This window comes from Neolamprologus multifasciatus, chromosome 14 (genome assembly GCF_963576455.1).
Source record: "Neolamprologus multifasciatus chromosome 14, fNeoMul1.2, whole genome shotgun sequence".
Lineage (NCBI taxonomy): Eukaryota > Metazoa > Chordata > Actinopteri > Cichliformes > Cichlidae > Neolamprologus > Neolamprologus multifasciatus.
Genome location: NC_140452.1, coordinates 17602303 through 17616259, shown reverse-complemented (window position 1 = coordinate 17616259; position 13957 = coordinate 17602303). Strand labels below are relative to the sequence as shown.

Below are 13957 nucleotides of genomic sequence, written 5' to 3'. Positions count from 1 at the left end.
AGTAAAATTCGTTCCTTGGTCTGTTTGAATAACCTTTGGAAGCCCGAAAGTAGAGAAAAACTTAATTAGTGCTTTTATTACCGGTTTTGCTTTCAGCGTGCGTAGTGGAATTGCCTCCGGGAACCTTGTTGCTGAACACATTATTGTAAGTATGTATTGGTGTCCGGATTTAGTTTTTGGCAGGGGACCCACACAATCCAATATTACTTTTTCAAACGGCTCACCTATTACTGGAATAGGATGTAACGGAGCAGGTGGGATTGGTCTGTTAGGTTTCCCCGCCATCTGACATGTAGTACAGGTATGGCAATATGCCACCACATCAGCTTTCAGCCCCGGCCAAAAGAAGATGCGCAACACCCGATGATAAGTTTTGTTCACCCTGAGATGTCCAGCCATGCTGGCATCATGCGCTAAGCTAAGCACCTGCCCTCGATGTGGCTTCGGCACCACCACCTGCGTAGCACCAGGCAAACCACTATGGTCAGGGGACCACCTTCTCATAAGAACTCCGTCTTGCACAAAAAAAGAAGTGGGGGATTTACTTTCTGCACTCACGGCTGCGGATATAAAACAGGGAGCCAGTGATGAGTCCTTCTGCTGAGCGGTTATCAATGCATCCCCATTCAACTTTTCATCCAGCTCTGGCATCAGTGTTGTCACATCATTGCCGCTTCCTATTCTGCCACTCTCACGGCTGGGAGACTTTCTTTCACCTAGCGCCGCCATAAATGTGTCAGCAACATTTACAACATCGTCAAATTTGCGCGATTGCGCACGAGTAATAGCACAAACAGGAAACACACTTGATATAGGGGTGGTGGCATCAGTAACAGAAGCAACAGGCGTTTCCACCACTTCAGGCGGGGGAAAAACTGTCCCACCAGCCAAGTCATTTCCCAGAATAAATGAAACCCCTTTAATAGGCAACTGGCAACTTTAACATGCCCCGTCATTACGGGCGAATGCAAATGCACCTTGTGTAGCGGCGCCTGAAGAACGCTCATCTTAATTCCCCAAACTAACACATCTGAATCACAAGCAGTTTTATCTGACAATGGCAGTACACTGTCCAACATAAATGACTGATGCGCACCTGTGTCCCGAAGAATAGTAACAGGCACTTTATCCCTCTCTTCTCCCGTCACAGAAACAAAGCCTTTGGTGATAAATGGTTTAAAACGTGGCTCTATTTCAGCATCCGCATGGTGCAAATCACGGGTGGAATGCATTTTAGGTGAAGGGACAACCTTAATAAGACCTACGCCGGCTGGATTTTTAGAGCCTTTGCGCTGCTCCTTCCTCCGGAGCGCAGGACAGACAGCGATCAGATGTCCGGGTTCGCGACAATAAAAACAGTCACGATTACCACCATCCTCCTGTCTATCCTTCAGTCCTACCTTTGGTGATTTTATCTTCCTCTCCTGTCCCACCCTGAGATTTTGTGCGACAGCGGCTGAAAATACAGTTTTGTGAGTGAGAGTAAACTCATCAGCCATCACTGCCGCTTTAGCAAGTGACGTCACCTTTTGCTCATTCAGATAAATGACTACTTGGTCCGGCAAACATTTTTTGAATTCCTCCAACAAAAGAAGCTCTTTTAGCCCCTCGAGATCCTTTACTTTACTGGCCAGCAACCATCGTTCAAACAAGCGACTCTTTTCACGGGCAAACTCCACAAATGTCTGATTGGCAGTTTTTTCACACTTCCTAAATTTTTGACGGTAGGCTTCTGGGACAAGCTCATATGCCTGCAACACAGTCTTCTTCATGATGTCATAATCCAGGCTATCTTCAATTGATAAACTGGTACACACCTCCTGGGCTTTGCTGACCAGTTTGCATTGCAATAGCAGTGGCCAAAACTCCTTCGGCCAGCTTAACGCAGCCGCTATACACTCAAAAGCGTTAAAATAGGAGTCCACTTCGGCCTTGCGAAATGGGGGAACCAGTTTAACGCGCTTAGTGATGTCAAAACCTGTTGAGACAGCGGTGGATGTACTAGGATGACTAGAGGCAGATGTGGAGGGCTTTCGCTCCAGCTCCAAAGCTCTGACACGGAGGTGCATTGCTTGTACCTCAAGCTCTTTAGCACGGGTTTCCACCTCCCTTATACGGAGGGTCAAACGGAGATCCTCCGTAGACCGCCCCGCCAGGGGTTCCCCGGCCGTACCAGACTCAGCTGCTTCAGACTCCGCCTCAGCAGCATCAGAGTCCACCTCAGCTGCATCAGACTCCACCTCAGCCGGGAGCACGTTAACAGGCCCTTTGGCATCCGGCTCAGCCTCCGGAGCCACCTTCACACCTCCGCCGCCAGGCTGCTCAACAGCTGCCTTCGGGGCAGGAAGGATGCCTCGCTCCACCAGCCTTGCACACAAAGCGTCCTTAACCTCCGCTTTGCGGGCACTATAGGACACTTGTGCATCATAAAAACTAGCAATAATGAGCAAATCAGCTTTCCTGCACTTCACTATCTTATCCCATGAAGGCGAAGTAACAAACTCACCCAAAGAAAACTCCATAATCCCACACACCTACTATTCCCACACCAAGAAAACTGCCAAACAGACCAAAACACACGAAAACCACAGAAGGCAGAGGACGAGCCCCCAATTCATGTTACGACCCGTCTAGGGCCAGGCAATAACATGAGTGAGGCACTCGCTTCCCCCCCAAGACCCAAGCAGCCACAGGAAACAAATCCTTTAGTTTCAATGTGATTTATTTACAATGTGAAAAAAAGGAACCAAAACGGGAGTGTCAACACTTCAGGGTGAGCCAAGGCCAAAACAATAAACAAAACAAATCTACACGAATCCCGCACCCCTGACCTTACCAAAACAAAGTCAAAAATAAAGACAGAGTCTAACCTCCTTAACTAACTCAAAACAGGAGAAAAACGGGTGATCAAAAGAAACGGCAGCTCACCCCTACCCACTCCACTTCCACAACTTTCAAGCGCACTACAGCCAGCGGCTGCCCGTGTAGTACTGCACATCGGTGCAGTGTATCCACGCACCAATTGGAGCAGGGCCCTGGCACAGCTAAATTAACATAAAAAGACATAACACCTGCACAGAACAAACACATGAACATGCAAGTTCGTAACAGACTACCTGGTGCTGTAAGCTTTTCATTTTCATGTCACTGAACTGCTTTTGATCCAGAAAAGGGGTGTATTAAAAGACCCAAAGCAACTGCTCATTAATGAGGGCACATTAACGACATTACTTTTGGCTGTTTTCACCAATGTCTTGTTCTGCTGGCTGAGGCCACCTACAACACACCAGGGCCAGTGCTGCTGGCCGAGGCCAACTACACCACACCAGGCCCTGTGCTGGTTCCTGAGGCCATCTTCAAAAATCCAGGGCCTGTGCTGCTGGATAAATGCTAAACTGAGTCTTTGGGTTAGGGTATTAGGCAAGCATGCAGGTAGGGTTATAGGATTGTGTTCGTAACTTCAGGTACTGGCCACCTCATTACTTGATTCCATAAATTGACACATTGTGCTGGGTGAAGCAGCTTACGGCCATACCACCCTGAGCACGCCTGACCTCGTCTGATCTCGGAAGCTAAGCAGGGCTGGGCTTGGTTAGTACTTGGATGGGAGACTGCCTGGGAATACCTGGTGCTGTAAGCCTTTCATTTTCATGTCATTGAACTGCTTTTGATCCAGAGAAGGGGTGTATTAAAAGACCCAAAGCAGCTGCCCATTAATGAGGGCACATTAACGACATTGCTTTTGGCTGTTTTCACCAATGTCTTGTTCTGCTGGCTGAGGCCACCTACAACACACCAGGGCCAGTGCTGCTGGCCGAGGCTAACTACACCACACCAGGCCCTGTGCTGGTTCCTGAGGCCATCTTCAAAAATCCAGGGCCTGTGCTGCTGGATAAATGCTAAACTGAGTCTTTGGGTTAGGGTATTAGGCAAGCAAGCAGGTAGGGTTATAGGATTGTGTTCGTAACTTCAGGTACTGGGCACCTCATTACTTGATTCCATAAATTGACAGAGATTTGTCAATTGTCAATTTGTCAGAGATTTGAAATATCTGATATGCCCCCAATTTGGGGGCAACATATTAAACGGATTTTTACAACAGGGAGCCGAATAAGGGGCTCGCTCCGTTCGCTCCACGCACCGACCCGGTATTGCAGCGCCTCCGGGAACGGTGCCCCCTTTGCTGACTTTGTGCAAAAGCAAGAAAGGCAAACAAAGTAAGGTCTGCCAAGCCAAGAGCCAGAAAGCAGCCTGAAGCCGCGAACGTGCTCCTCTCCAGTCACCCCTCTCCTGTCAAAGTCGAACTCTGGAGTAGAGCAGGCGGGTTCTGAGATCTGCCCCTTCAGCCAAGCAAACAGGGCCTACCGTGATGCCGGATAGGCGAATAGGCTAGCAGGAGTCATGTCGCACATAGTGGAAGTGGACCAAACTTGTGGGGTACAGGGGAGGCAAATCAGTTCCAGGGAGCTCTGCAGGCCTCTGAGCTACTGTGGGTGGGCGGAGATTTGAAGCGGAGGCCTCCCTGTGAGCCAAGTGAAAGAGCACACCGTCACAAGCGAGAAGTGTCCCGAGAAGGCGGCTCAGCCAGGAACCTGCAGGAGGCCAGTGCTTCTCGGCCTTTTGGCTAAGATCAAGTGTAGTATCTGTTCTTACCGAGAAGCAAAATGGCGACTGTGTCGGCGAGCTATGGGGAGGAGACTGACAGAGGGAGCGTTTTGAAGAATACGTTTATGTTTTGATCTGATTGATAAAGACACCACCTTCCAGGACCGGATAACTGGTCTGGTGGACCGGTCATGCAACGCGTAGCACCTGTATTAAAAAGGCCAAAGCCGACTGTACTTCCTCAGGAGGCTGAGGTCTTTCAACATCTGCAGGAAGCTCCTGAGGATGTTTTACCAGTCAGTGGTCGCAGGAGTACTTTTCTATGGCGTGGTGTGCTGGGGGAACAGCACAGCAAAGAAGGACTCATCCAGGCTGGAGAAACTAATCAGGAAGGCGGGCTCTGTGGTCGGCATGAAGCTGGACACTCAGAGAAGTGGCAGAGAAGAGGACCTTAAAGAAACTGATGGACATGATGAACAATGCCGGGCATCCTCTGCACACGGTCGTAAACAATCAGAGGAGCCTATTCAGCGACAGGCTGCTTCTCCCCAAGTCAAAAACCAACAGACTTAAAAACTCTTTTGTCCCACATGCCATCAAACTGTTTAACTCCTCACTGGAGGGGAGAGGGAGGAGAAACAGGGGGACAAGGGAGGGCGGGAACAGCTGAGCTGTAGGTGCTTTTCTACACTGTGCAATATTTGCAATATTTGTTTTTGTTTTGTCTTTTTTATTATATTCGACTGTGCAATAATCACTGTGCAATATACTCACTGAAATGAGCAATCCTATTAATCTTATCCATATTGTATATTCTGTATCTATATATGTGTATATGTGTATATATAGTGTATTTATGCTTATATCCTTACTCTCATTCCCCTTAATGTATCTGTAACATGCAACTTCTTTCGGTGCTATGCTACTGGAAACTGAATTTCCCGGAGGAACCCACCCGAGGGATTAATAAAGTTTCATCTAATCTAATCTAATTCTAACTTTCGGGAGAGGAGTCTTATTTGACATCCTCAACATACAGCCAGAGGAGATCTACTGCCTACAGCAGAGCACAGCTTGCAGGGATAGAAGCTCAGAGGAATAACAACAAAAACAGGGAAGCGAGTGAGGAATTGAATGTATTATTGAAGAAACAGAAGGATTTGTTCCAGAATAGAGCGAAAACAAGAATGTTTAAATTTATGCAGGAGGAGTATATGCGACAGGAGAAGTGCTCGGCCTATTTTTTCGCTCAAATGAAAAAGAGAGAGGAAAAAGGGGCAATTATGGAGTTGGAAAGTGATGGGAAATTGGTTACCAGGCGGGATAACTTATTGAAGGTGGTAGAAGAGTACTATAGATCATTGTTTGGCGCGGAAAAAGTAGATGGAGATGCCCAAGAAATAATTTTGGGATTTCTGGAAGAGAGGCTATCAGAGGACGAAAGGAAGATATTGGAAAGGAGTATAACAAATCACGAACTATACGAGGCGACAAAGACAGTGAAGAATAACAAGGTACCTGGGATAGACGGACTTACGAAGGAGTTTTATATCACATTTTGGGATCTCATTGGAGACCACTTGTTGGAGGTATTTAATGAAATGTGTGAAAAGGGTAGAATGCCAAAGAGTATGAGGACAGGAGTGATAAGTCTAATACATAAGAAAGGTTCACCTGCGGCGCTTTCAAACTATAGGCCTCTCTCAATGGTCTGCGTGGACTATAAAATCCTGAGTAGAACCCTAGGAAGACGTCTGACCCGAGTTATGCCTGCTATTATAAATGCAGACCAGACATGTGGGGTGAAGGGCAGACAGATTGGTTGGAATTTACAACTACATAGAGATGTGCTTATGTACATAGAAGAGAGGAACTTGACATCAATATGTGTGACACTTGATCAAGAAAAAGCCTTCGATAGGGTCAACCACGATTTCCTGTGGAGGGTGATGAGAACTTTTGATATAGGGGAAAAAATTTTGAACTGGACAAGTATGATGTATACCAGCATAATTTGCAAGGTAAAGATAAACGGATACTTAACAGAGGAAGTGCAACAGAAGAGAGGGCTACTGCAGGGTTGTCCCCTGTCCGCCCTACTCTATGTCATATATGTACCGTTAGCATGCGCAATAATGGGAAATGAGAAAATCAGAGGGGTGGTTTTGCCAGGGGGGGAGGTGCTGAAAATCTCCCAGTACGCAGATGATACAGTACTCTATCTGGAAGATGATGGGAGTGTGAGGGAGACGATGCAAACAATACAGACCTTAGAGAGTGCGGCGGGGTCAAAGGTTAATAAGGAAAAATCAAAATACAAATATTTGGGAAGATGGGCAGGTAGGAGAGAGATGCTCTGTGGGCTCTCGTTGTGTGAAGGGCCCATGCGGGTTTTGGGCATTGATTTTGGGAACCCTGGGGGGGACGCAAATCATAATTGGGACTTGAAGATGGCGAAAGTCACAAAGAACTTGGGGATGTGGTCAAAAAGAAAGCTCACTATAACTGGCAAGGTTTTGGCCGTAAAAGCCGACATCTTACCTGCCCTACTCCATTTGGCATATGTCTTCCCAATGCCACAGACTCATAGGAAGGTGCTAACACGGGTAATTTTTAAATTAATTTGGGGGGGGGGGGGGGGGGGTATGAATACATAAAAAGAACAACGATGTATCAGACAATACAAAAAGGTGGGAGGGATGTCCCATGCATCCCCTTGAAATTGGACGTGATGTATCATATATATATTATAACCTGCAGGAGGCCATTGCTTCTCGGCCTTTTGGCTAAGATCAAGTGTAGTATCTGTTCTTATCAGAGGAGGCGGGAAGCAAAGAAAGATGGCGACGTCGTCGGCCAGTTTTTCTGAGAGGGACGCATGGACCTTTGGAACAAGAAATACGCTGAGATTTGAACTCATGGAGAAAGACACACAACTTCACGACAGAATAACTTTTGGACGGAGAATCCTCTTCGAAGCCTTGAAGATACAGCCGGAGAAAATATTCTGCCTACAACAGAGCACCGCAAGTAAGCACTATGATGTGACATTCTCTACGGGAGAATACGCGGAAGAAGTGAGAAGGAAGAGCATTGTGGAAGAAGGTAAAGAACTGCGGAGATATATGGTGACCCTTTGTATCGCAATGATTACAGAATTTTAATGATACCTATGTATAACCCATGGGTCACGGAAGAGACTATCAGGTACTTTCTAGGGAGATACGTTACTGTTCTCAAAGGAGTACGAAAGATAAAGGATGGTCTGGGCATATGGACCGGAAAGAGACAATTTTGCATCAAATTGAGTGCGGATATGAACAGTGAAGATGGATATTGCCACCCACCTGCAGTCTTTTCTATTGGAGCGGACAGAGGCTTCCTTGTTTATGCAGGGCAGCCCCAAGCATGTAGGAAATGCGGGAGTGTTGGACACGATGCGGAACAATGCAACCAGGTGAGGTGTAGGAGTTGCGGCAAGCTTGGACATATTACGAGGGACTGCAAGAAGCCCAGAATATGTCACTTATGTGACTCGGAAGCGCACATGGCGAGAGATTGTACTAAGCCACGGCCTTATTCAGCCGTGGTAAAGACTGGACTTATTGGGGAAGAACGTAGCGAAGAGGAAATAGACTCTGGTGTAGGAGCAAGGCCCCAGGAGCCGCTACCAGCTGCTGGAAATCAGGCTATTGAGGACAAAGTGGAAGGTGTGGAGGAGGGGACGGAGCGACGTGAGGAGAAGGGAGAGAGGAATCTTGAGCAAGATGGTGAGAAAGTACAGCAGGGGGAGGAACCCCAAAAACGTTGGGAAGTGGTCGGAAAACCACGGAGAAAGTCTGCTAAAAGGAGGAGAAAGGTGAGTCCAGCCGCCTTCTCTGAAGATGGTAAGCTAAGAGATCAGGATATTAGGGAGGAGGTTTTGGAGGAAGGTGGAAATGTGGAGGGGTATGTGTTGAGGGGAACACAGACTGAGTGCATGCATACCCCCCTAAGTGATGTGACAAGCGATGGAGATATGGAAGTGGAAGGCGAGAGCGAAGAAAAGTCAGAGGACTCTTTCATAAAAGACCTTTTGTTACACGTCAATATGGATAGTTAGAGAATCCAAGAGAGGAGGTAAAATATACCAAGAGACTCATTGTTTTTTTGTTTTTTGTTTTTCTTTCTCTTTAGTATTATTATTATTTTTTTTGCCCTTAGTGCTCCACTTGCTTTTTGTTTATGGTATGGGAAAAATACGGATAATTACCCTGAATGTTAGGGGGCTTAAAAGTGCCCGAAAGAGAAAAATTGTTTATGAATCTTTATTGAGCTACAATTTCAATGTTTGTTTGGTTCAGGAAACTCATCTGAGAGATGAGAGGGATGTTGCTTTGTTTACTGAGGAATGGAGGGGAGGGGAAGCTTCTTGGAGCTTGGAGCCCCCTTGGGGGGGGGGAGGTACATGGGACAGGAGTTGGGGTGTTATGTGGGGATAAGGATATTCGGATGATTGAGAGCTTTACTGTAATACAAGGAAGGGTAATCGTGGTGGATATTGATAAAAATGGGACTCAATGCCAGATAATAAACGTATATGCACAGGTGGAGCACGGGCTACGTAAGGACCTTTTCCAAAAATTGGATACTTGTTTTTTGACTAGGAAAGATATTATTGTGGGAGGGGATTTTAATTGCTCTTTGGAAAGGGAAAAGTTTTCCCTCTCTTTTAGGACCTTCATTAAGAAATATGGATTAATTGACGTAATGGGGAAGTTACTGGGAAAGCAAGTGGGGTATACTTGGAAGAACACAAGGGGGGTGAAGAGTAGGTTAGATTACATTTTAGTAGAAAAAATTGCAAAATAATAGAGGGAAAAACAATTCTGGCCCTCTTCACAGATCATCAAACAGTTGATGTGGAGCTCGAGATAGTAGGGCCAGACTTTGGAAAAGGGTATTGGAAGTTTAACAACGACGTCCTCGCAGAGAAAGCCTATAGGGAAGGCTTCATGAAAATCTTCCCGATATGGGCCGAGATGAAAAGCTTATACAGTAACAACGTGGTTTGGTGGGAGGACATAAAGAAAAAAATCAAAAAGTTTACGGTCGAATATTGTACAGAGAGGTCAAAAGTCCAAAAGAAAGAGTTCGACACAATACAAAAAGAAATAGAAAAAATCTATGTTATGGAAAATAGGGGAAGGGAAATTAAAAAGGAGACAGGAGGAATTACTTGAGAGGAAAGCGAGGGCCGTAATATATAAATTAAAACAGGAAGAGTATGAGGAGAATGAGAAGTTCTCCTCATACTTTTTTAGCAAAATGAAGACTAGGGATAAGAGGGGGGTTATAATGGAACTGGAGCGGGATGGAAAGGTGATAAGGGGGAAAGATGATTTGTTAAGAACGGTGGAAGAATATTATGAAAAGTTGTTTACAAAGGAGAGCTTGGATGAGGGGAAGGGGGAGGTTTTAATAAGATCGCTAAGGAGAAGGCTACCCGAAGAAGAAAATGGCAAGCTGGGGGGGGGGGGGGGGGAATTGACAGTAGGGGAGGTGTATAATGTGGTAATGGCAATGAAGGCCAATAAGGTGCCCGGCATAGACGGCCTAACAAAAGAATTTTACGTGGCGTTTTGGGATATGGTCGGGATCCACCTTTTGGAGGTTTTTAAGGAAATCATGGAGGGAGGAGAGATGCCGGAAGGCATGAAAACGGGAGTGGACTATTCTGTTTAAGAAAGGAAACCCGAACCAGCTAGACAATTACAGGCCACTAACTATGCTGTGCGTGGACTATAAAGTACTGAGTAAGGTTCTGGCGAATAGGCTAGCAGGAGTCATGTCGCACATAGTGGAAGTGGACCAAACTTGTGGGGTACAGGGGAGGCAAATCAGTTCCAGGGAGCTCCACAGGCCTCTGAGGTACTGTGGGTGGGCGGAGATTTGAAGCAGAGCCCTCCCTGTGAGCCAAGTGAAAGAGCGCACTGTCACAAGCAGAAGTGTCCCCTAGAAGGCGGCTCAGCCAGGAACCTGCAGGAGGCCATCGCTTCTCGGCCTTTTGGCTAAGATCAAGTGTAGTATTTGTTCTTACAGAGAAGCAAAATGGCGACTGCGTCGGCCAGCCATGGGGAGGAGACTGACAGAGGGAGCGGTACGAAGAATACGCTACGTTTTGATCTGATCAATAAAGACACCACCTTCCAGGACCGGATAACTTTCGGGAGAAGAATCTTATTTGACATCCTCAACATACAGCCAGAGGAGATCTACTGCCTACAGCAGAGCACAGCTAAGAAATATTATGATGTGACGCTAATTACCAGAGAGAGAGCGGAAGACATGAGACGGAAGGCTAATATAACGACAAATGAAGACCTAAAAAGATATGCGGTGACCCCCTTGTACAGACGTGATTACAGAATTTTAACTGTACACATGTACAATCCATGGGTATCGGAAGAGATGATAAGGTGTTTACTGGAGAGGCACGTGAAACGTGTTACCAGGTGTAAGAATAATAAAAGATGGACTGGGCATATGGACGGGTAAGAGACAATTTCGGATAAAATTGGAAGAGAACTTAAACAGTGAGGATGGCTTTCGACACCTGCCTGCGGTTTTCTCCATCGGAACTGATAGAGGATTCCTTATCTATGCGGTTCAACCCTTGTGCTGCAGGAAATGCGGCGGCAACGGACATGACGCTGAATATTGTGACCAGGTGAGGTGCCGAAGCTGCAATAGTATGGGCCACAGTACAAGAGACTGTACAGAACCAAAGAGGTGTCATTTATGTGAGTCCGAAGAACATATGGCACGAGATTGCACGAAGCCCAGACCCTATGCGGCTGTAGTAAAGGGGTTCCTGGGGCAAGATAAGAAAAGCAGAAATGAAGCCGCGAGAGCACCTGTGATGGATTTGGAATTATCGACAGGTGAAGAGAATAAGATTGACGAGACAGAGGAGGAGGTAGAGAAAATGACGAGGGGCCCCCTACAGGAGGCCGAGGGGAGTAACGAGGATGGAGGAGAAGGAAAGAGTGAGGACACAGAGCCCACAGAGCAGCCTTGGAAAGTGGTCAAGAGAATAGGGAGGAAAACTGCAAAAAGAAGGAGAAGATGGGATCCGACGATCCGAGGACGGAGATGGGAAGGAGGCAGGGGCGGAGCCTCGACCGGCGAGGCGGAAGGACACGCACTGAAAGGGACTCAAACAGAGTGTATGCACACTCCCTTGAGCGTTACGACGAGCGAAATTGAAATGGAGGATGGAAGCGAGACTGAAGGTAATTCAGATAAATTGACCATATGAACATTATTTTCCCAAGAAAGCTTGGGGAAGCAGTCTACATCATGAATGGCGAAACAGAGGGAAAGAAGGGCTATGCCTGCACCTATTTTTTGGCACAGGGTCCTATTTTTGGTGTTTTGCCATTGCCCGGGTCAGTGAGCAAGGTTTCGGAAACTGGTCCTTTTTTTCTTTTCATCAGTCAAATGGGTGAAATGAAAATGTTAGAGGTTTGAGAAATTCTCGGAAAAGAAGAGCGGTGTACTAATTTTTTACAGCGTGTGACTTTGATATATGCCTGCTCCAGGAAGTGCATCTAAGAGACGAAGACGATGTAACCCTTTTTACTAAGGAGTGGGGAGGAGGTGAAGCAGCATGGAGCGTGGGGAGTAGGGGTGGGTTTTCATAATCGATTTATCGATTAAAATCGATTCTGGCTTGGATTACGTAAAATCGATTCATTAAAATCCTGAATCGATTTTTTAATATAAATTTATTTTGCCCGAAATGCCAGAATCTCAGGTGAAATCTCACAAAATTTCAACAACCACCAAACAGCTAAAACAGTAAATGAGAGCAGGAACACGGATTCTGCACAAAGACTTAAACACACAGCGCAGCCCGCGGATCAGAATCAGTTAGATGTCGAATTTCTCACAGTCGGGGCGGAAAGCCGACAGCCCGCTGATTCTGATCTGTCGGCGGGTCTGCGCTTTGTGTTCACCTCCTTTATGCGCTGATTCTAAAGCTGTTAGTTTGATGTCTCTCCAAACAATATTGACCGAACCAGCAGCAAAAGAGGATCCAAACTACGCTTCACAAAAACATCGTCATGTATTCACTCTTACTTTTACTGTTTTGCTTCGACCACGATGCACAGCTCTCTCTCTCTCTCTCTCTCTCCCCCTCTCTCTCTCTGTACGGTTTTCTGCTTTATTCGCTTGCTTGTTACGCACAAGTCTACCGTTGTTTACAGCGCTGTCGGCCGACTTTTTTTTTTTCTGTTTTATATACTTCCGAAAAGAAAACCTAATTTCTGCGTTCAATGCTGAACAAATTTAAACTTTTTAAAATTATGCAAAATGCAAAATGCTTAGCCGTGTCTCTAATAAAACCGCTGTAACTTCAGAGGTAATGTTCATATGTTGATTAATGGTTTTCTTTCGTTTTTGATGTACTGCAGAATATTTTTATAAAATCCCAGGCCAGGAAAAATCACCTTCATGTGTTTCTGTGTTTTATCTTCAGCTACTTTGACACAAAGGCATCTGCTGTGACGCTCACACCTTTGATAAAGTCTTGCGTGTGTCAGCTTCCTTTTTATAGATACAAAAATATGTAAATGTACTGATCTGAATTATAATATTTCTGACTGTCAAAATTTCCCATATTCAAATCGAAGTGAATCGAATCGAATTAAATCGAATCGTGGATCGAATCGATTCTGGACCTTGTGAATCGGAATTGAATCGATTCTAAAAATCAGTGACGATACCCAGCCCTAGTGGGGAGTGTACATGGATCAGGGGTGGGAGTTTTGTGTGGGAAAAGAAGTATTCAAATTGTCTGTGAAGGTTCTCAGTCATCCAGGTCATTGTAGTCAAAGGAGCTTGCAAAGAAAAGCGTCTGGACTTCTTTAAGTTGCTTGAAGACGTTTCACCTCTCATCCGAGAAGCTTCTTCAGTTCTAAGGTCAAATGGTGGGGAGTCCCAGATTTAAACCTAGTGGGGGTATCCCCCCACAGAGGGACAAAAGGACCCCCTGATGATCCTCTAATCGCCTGAGCCAAGGTGTCCCTCTGTGGGGGGATACCCCCACAGAGGGACAAAAGGACCCCCTGATGATCCTCTAATCGCCTGAGCCAAGGTGTCCCTCTGTGGGGGGATACCCCCACAGAGGGACAAAAGGACCCCCTGATGATCCTCTAATCGCCTGAGCCAAGGTGTCCCTCTGTGGGGGGATACCCCCACTAGGTTTAAATCTGGGACTCCCCACCATTTGACCTTAGAACTGAAGAAGGCTCTCGGATGAGAGGTGAAACGTCTTCAAGCAACTTAAAGAAGTCCAGACGCTTTT

The 13957-nt window shown here is 46.2% G+C and overlaps 2 non-coding genes and 3 pseudogenes across 2 annotated transcripts; all 5 read left to right on the top strand.

Moving 5' to 3' along the window:
• Positions 1-3521: 3521 nt before the first annotated feature.
• LOC146503863 (5S ribosomal RNA) lies at positions 3522-3640 on the top strand. Its single transcript, XR_014868935.1, has one exon. It is a non-coding gene; the product is annotated as a 5S ribosomal RNA (ribosomal RNA).
• A 360-nt stretch (positions 3641-4000) lies between these two features.
• LOC146503862 (U2 spliceosomal RNA) lies at positions 4001-4182 on the top strand. Its single transcript, XR_014869117.1, has one exon. It is a non-coding gene; the product is annotated as a U2 spliceosomal RNA (small nuclear RNA).
• Positions 4183-4604: 422 nt separating this feature from the next.
• LOC146503861 (U2 spliceosomal RNA) lies at positions 4605-4765 on the top strand (annotated as a pseudogene).
• A 2606-nt stretch (positions 4766-7371) lies between these two features.
• Positions 7372-7494, top strand: LOC146503860 (U2 spliceosomal RNA; annotated as a pseudogene).
• Positions 7495-10635: 3141 nt separating this feature from the next.
• Positions 10636-10795, top strand: LOC146503859 (U2 spliceosomal RNA; annotated as a pseudogene).
• The last annotated feature ends 3162 nt before the right edge of the window (positions 10796-13957 follow it).